The sequence below is a fragment of the Choristoneura fumiferana genome, chromosome 8 (assembly GCF_025370935.1).
Source record: "Choristoneura fumiferana chromosome 8, NRCan_CFum_1, whole genome shotgun sequence".
Taxonomy (NCBI): Eukaryota; Metazoa; Arthropoda; class Insecta; order Lepidoptera; family Tortricidae; genus Choristoneura; species Choristoneura fumiferana.
Window position 1 is genome coordinate 4,755,132 of NC_133479.1, and position 6,522 is coordinate 4,761,653.

Here is a 6,522-nt window from a genome sequence, read left to right on the forward strand (position 1 = left end):
TCAACCTCTACATTGGCGATATCATCGATATTATCGATGGAGCTACATTCTTTTTAATTGTATTATTATTTTATAAACGTCATAAACTATGAAATACTTAATATCAGTTTTACAGGGTTTGTTATACTGGTTTCTTGATTAAGTTCGGCTCCTACGGTATTTTTTTTTAATTTGTTAACTAAATTAACCGTGTATTTAGATCATTAATTAACTGTATGTTGCTATTAAATGAGTTGTCTTCATATTAACAGGTTTACTGCTGTTTTATATGAGTTTCATGAAAAGCAAAATGTTCAATTCATACAATTATAGAACCAGTAAAGTATATTATACTTATTAAAAAAATACTATATACTAGACAAAAAAAAACCTAAAACACCAATTTAACCAACGACCTAGACGAACTAAAGCACCAATTTTAAATCGTTTTACAGAGAAAACATATGATAGAAAATGACGCCTACAGATATTTAGGTTTATTAGTCTCCAACCGGTCAAAATCAAGAATATTTTACATCTAGTCATAATATATATGCAAATAGGGGTGAATGCCCGCTTTCGACAGTCAATCATTTGTATTTGGTAAAATATTGACAGAACCGCAGTCTTTATTGACAATATTTGACCATTTAATTTATTTATCGTCACTATTTGAATTGTAATTATTGAATTTAAAAGCTACTCAATGTGTTACATAAAGTAGGTTGTAAAATTGTTATTTCATTCAATGTAATTCAATAGACTCGAGTTTGAAATTTATCGACCATTTATCTTATTTTATCCTTAGGTACTTACTTATCTAAGAAGCAGTGGTAGCCACTGTGGTAGCCTAGAGTTGTGACTAGGGCCAATCAAGGAGAGGATCATCAGTTCTTACAATGGGCTTACACGTCAAAGTTTTCGAAAGTCACGTGCAAAACTAAACTCATTAAAAGAGTCTAGGGGAATTTTTATCTTTGAGCATTTCAATAGAGGAATACTACTGAGTCAAAACAGAATATCAAATTTGTCTAGGGATAATGGTATCCCAAGACTTTTTTGATGTGTGTATATTTGAAATTGCTCACACTGGCAGAGTAATTTAAGGAAGAGTGTGTCGTTAGCATTTTGTAATGGACCTGCGACTACAATCTAAGTTCTCTCATTCTGGGACGAGTTTTTTATTTTATTTGACTGGATGGCAAACGAGCAAGTGGGTCTCCTGATGGTAAGAGATCACCACCGCCCATAAACATCTGCAACACCAGAGGTATTGCAGATGCGTTGCCGACCTAGAGGCCTAAGATGGGATACCTCAAGTGCCAGTAATTTCAACGGCTGTCTTACTCTCCACGCCGAAACACAACAGTGCAAGCACTGCTGCTTCACGGCAGGATTAGCGAGCAAGATGGTGGTAGCAATCCGCGCGGACTTTGCACAAGGTCCTACCACCTGCGCCTAGCAGTCAAAGAGGTGCTAATACAGTAGAATCACAAGTTTTAAAGGTTACTTCCCGACTTGGTCTACTTTTTTTCTTAAAATAAAAGACAACAAAACAAGTAAAAATAACCTAAAATCTAAAACTATTTTTAGAACTTGACTTTTAAAAGTTTATTTTCCAGGTAAACGTTCAAAGATTTCAGCAACTTTATGATATGATTATTTTTATTTAATTGTATAGGTACTGTAGTTTTTAAGTAGGTATTTTATTTGTAATTATTTTATTTTGAAAAAATGTCTTTCTGCCAAGTTTCTTGCGGCGCATTCTTCTTGGGAATGATGGTCTTTCACAAAGCGCTGATAGTTTAAAAAATGGCGTGTAAAAGTGCCCATTGCGGCCTATTTCCTGAATAAATAATTTAAAATTTTGAAATTTGAATTTATATTTAAATCGTAAGCGACAATAGCCCAGCTAATGCGTAAATATGTCTGCCACGGGACCCATCAGCGCGTAATGCTCGCGCGCACCACAGATGTAAAGCCCGGTATAGATCTGCAAGAAAAATCATGCCACTTGCATTACATATTGGGAGGCCGTAAAGTCAACGAGTTTGTAGTGGTCAATCGAGCGTCACAATGTAATGCAACTTGAATGTTTTCTTTTACGGGCCTAAAGCCAATGAGCGCAGCTTTGATGCTTAAGAAAAAATACCTATTAATAACGTCCTACCTATGTCAAATAGTATTAAGTATGTGCAGATGAAGAATTTGAATAGCATACCAGGGCAGATCTTACCCTTCGAACCAAAAGTATTTAAAGCGCTCACACATCTATGCATGAATGGAAAGGAATGATTACGAACAAATATCTATTTTTTTTGTAAATGAAACCAAAAATAATAAAGATAAGCACATTAAGATTCGGGACAGAAGGCCCGTGACGTTACGTCACCACTTGAAAATCTTATTGACAGACTTATTATGTCAGTCAAAGTCAAAGTCAGTCAAACTCAATGTCAAAGTCAAAATATCTATTCAATTTAGGCTATAACAAGCACTTATGAATGTGAAAAAAAAATCTACCACCGGTTCGGAAAACCTCATGTATTTCTGAAGAATCTAGCCAATTTTCCAAATCGTCAATCAGATCTTCGCCTTTTGCCACTAAACACGGCGCTTACGTAATATTTAATGGATTTAACAGTACTTTACAAGCTTTCACTGGCAATATTGATCTGTTCAGGTAAAATTTAGCAAATCGAATTTCACCCACTTCTATTAATTGGGTTATAGTAGTCTCCTGAGACCCCATAATAATAATAATAATAATAATAGCTATTATAAAAACCTAAACCTAAGAATGAAAGAAAAATAAAGAACATAATAATAAAGCCCTTCTATTCTGAATTCTCTACAACTTCAGCAGTACATGTTTAAATGTTCTATTCTATAATATTATGTCTCTGAATTCAGCGTGCCTCTTGGCATAGGCCTCCTCCAGCTCTCTCCACTGAGCTCTATCTTCTGCTACCCTAGTCCAGTAAGGTCCCAGTCCCAGTGAATGGAAAAACTAGAAGCCGAAATCCAAAAAACAGGGGGAACAAAAATCGTTTAAAGAATTGAGAGAACATGAAAAGGAATGGATACCGAAATTAAACAGATCCAAACAAGAAATGAACCGTAAAAAAATCCAGAAGCTAGCCACAGATTTCTACATAACCCTTTACTCCTCTAATAACGACGAACAGGAAAATGTCACCTACAAGAATCCAGCTACAAGATATAAAGGTGTCCCACCAATACTAGTACAAGAAGTCAAGAAAGCCACAATGTCACAAAAACTAGGAAAAGCTCCAGGACCTGGCTGTATAACAAACGAGCTGATGAGAGGCACTGTGGAAGAAATAAGCCCGGTTTTAACCAGATTATTATATGATATTCTAACAACCAACACCATCCCGGAACAATGGACCGAATTTCATATTATTCTGCTTCATTCAAATGTTTATAAGATCTTTGCAAAAGTGATCCTGGAAAGGATAACAAAAGTCCTAGATGAGAACCAACCCAATTGAACAGGCAGGATTTAAAAAAGGACTTCAGTACAATGACCACATCCACACAATCAAGCAAGTATTAGAAAAATATAACGAATACCAAAAACCATTATATATCTGCTTCATAGATTACTCCAAAGCTTTCGACAGCCTAAATCATAAAATTATATGGCTGAGCCTGAAAGAACAAGGAGTAGATGAGGCCTATATACAAATAATAAAATCCATCTATAAAAAAGCAAAAGTCGGATTAAATTCGAAACAAAAGGAGACCAATTCCCTATAAGCAGAGGCGTGAGACAAGGCGATCCGCTCTCTCCCAAGCTGTTTAATGCCGTGCTGGAATACATATTCAGAAAATTGGACTGGGAAAACTACGGAATCAACATCAATGGTAGCCGCCTCAACCATCTGAGTTTCGCCGATGATATGGTCTTGTTAGTAGAGGACCCCAATAAACTAGGACACATGTTAAAAACATTAGCGGAAAAAAGCAGATGTAGGATTAGAAATTAATGCAAATGAATCATAGAGGTTTACGGAAACATGTTAGAATATGTGAAGGAATATACTTACTTAGGTCAAACTATATTATTATCTCCGAAGGACTCTATGTCTAAAGAAATAAACAAAAGAATAGCTTGTGGATGGAGGAAATATTGGTCACGAAAATAAATAATGAAAAATAAAAACCTACGGATGCATATCAAGAAAAAAACTTTCAACACCTGCATCCTCAAACATGGGCGTTAACAGACAGGCAAAGAGAAAAACTAGCTACTACACAAAGGGCAATGGAAAGGAGCATGTTGGGAAACAGACTTAGTGATAAAATCAGAAATACAGAAATAAGAAGAAAAACTAAAGTCATAGACGCAATAGCTCGCATGAATCATTTGAAGTGGGGTAGGACGGGACATATGCTACGCAGCGGAAGGAACAAATAGAGCAAACAAGTAACCTTATGGTACCCAAGAGAAGACTGTAGAAGAAAGGGGCGCCCAAAACAAGTTGGAGAAACACTGGGACCTTACCTGAGACCCCAACCCCAAGTCAAATTTTTAACTAGTACAGAAATTGTAATAAGAAAAGTTGACATTAGTTAGACATTTTGTTAAAATTTTTGTACACTGGGTCTTAGGAGATACAAGTAAAGTCAACAAAAAGTACTTCACAAGTACAGTCACTTAAAAACTTGTGTTATTAATGAATCATTAAAAGTGTACTTCCAGCCACATACATCAGTGTACAGTGTAATAGAGGAGGGCAGAGGCAGTGACCCACGATAGAGTCATTTCCTGATTGTCGCAACATTCGCGGCGCGTATGACGGAACTCGTATGTGCGTTACGTTTTATTATTATTTCACTGTTTTTTTCCCTTGTTACGGCTTTTTTGGCAAACGGCCAGTTATATGCTTGGTTTGGCATGTTTTGAGCATATAACACTCGGAATTTTACTACGTTTACTATGTCTTAATGGTTGGTCCTGAGCAGTAAGCAGTAAGCTGCTTCGGTGCTCCGGCGCAGAAAGCGGTTAAGTTAGTGACACTTAAGATGAGATTTCCAGCTGCGGTGGCCTAGTGGTTTGACCTATGGTCTCCCAAGCAGAAAAACGTCGGTTCAAACCCCGGCTCGCACTTCTAAGTGTTTTCTAAATTCATGTGCGAAATTACATTTGAAATTTACCACGAGCTTTACAAGCACTCTCATTTTAAGAGGAGGCTTGTGTCCAGCTGTGGGATGTCTGTAGACTTAGACGGTGATAATGATAAGGTACATTTATTTTATAGCCTTCTAGGCTGACAACGTATCTGCAAGCCTCTAAACTAAATTATGGCAGTTTTCTCACCGCCAACGAGGAAACGATTGGCTATCGACTATTTTCTCGCTCAAGAAATGAACAAAAGATATAAGATCCTGAGTGAGTAAAAGAGACACATATATTAAAAGTTGATCGCTGGCTGTTCACACTGCGAGAACCATTGTCGCAGCGACGAGAGCTGTAAAACTCGCTGAGCTATAAAACTAGCTCAGCGATGTTAGCTTGGCGGCCGCCCCGCTCGAACGAGTGGAGCGAGTAATCACCCATCGCACTCGAACACTACACTACTACAGCCGAGCGACAAAACTATACTCGCTCTACTCGCTTCTCGCTCATCGTCGGCGGTGGGACCAGTGCCTATACATACCTTCCAGTAGCGTGGCGTCGCAACAACTCGATTCACACTGGGTTACTTAAATAATTAACAAGACGTCAGTAACAAAAAGTTTGACAAAGCTTGTGTACAACAACATTTTGTTAATTTAACAATAACGGTCAAAGTCGCGCTTGTTTTTGAGTAAGCCAATGTCTGAAGTGAATTATGCTAATATATTAACCATTTTTGTCAAATAATACACATTTCCAATGTAAAATTTAACACCAAACATATTCAATAACATAATTAGTTTTATTAAAAACATTAATATATAACAACTAAGTTTTACTCCGAGAAGTTGCGTCCGATGTCTTTGGATGCAACTTCTCACGCTTCTCTCACTCTCTGGGTTGCCTGACGAAAGTTTGCTTCACGCCACTGTTACCAATATAACCGTGTCACAATGCATAATGCACGTTAACTCACATCCGCCACAGATACAGCTGACCGTCGCCTATTTTCACCTAATTCTAACACACCTCACAAAACACAATCATACTGTACATAATAAAAAAATCGGGCAAGCGCGATTTAGATCACCGTAAAGGAAGGATTCTACAGAATTAGGTCGATTTCATACTATCGGATCCATGGTGACGGACGCAGAAACAATATTGTCCGAAATAAGGCAAATCTGAGTAACTCGCCTGGGTAATTTCGCGTAACTGACGAATTTTACCAATTCACAATTTTTACGCCAAATTCGTTGAAATAAAACAAATAAAACCACTATAATGTCGTCGAAACGTCCAGGTATAAATTACTCGTGTGTTTTAGCGTGATAAGTCCAGTTAGTGGTATTTTGACTATGACCTTGCTCGCTTGTCGTTGGTGAGATTTTGTGAGA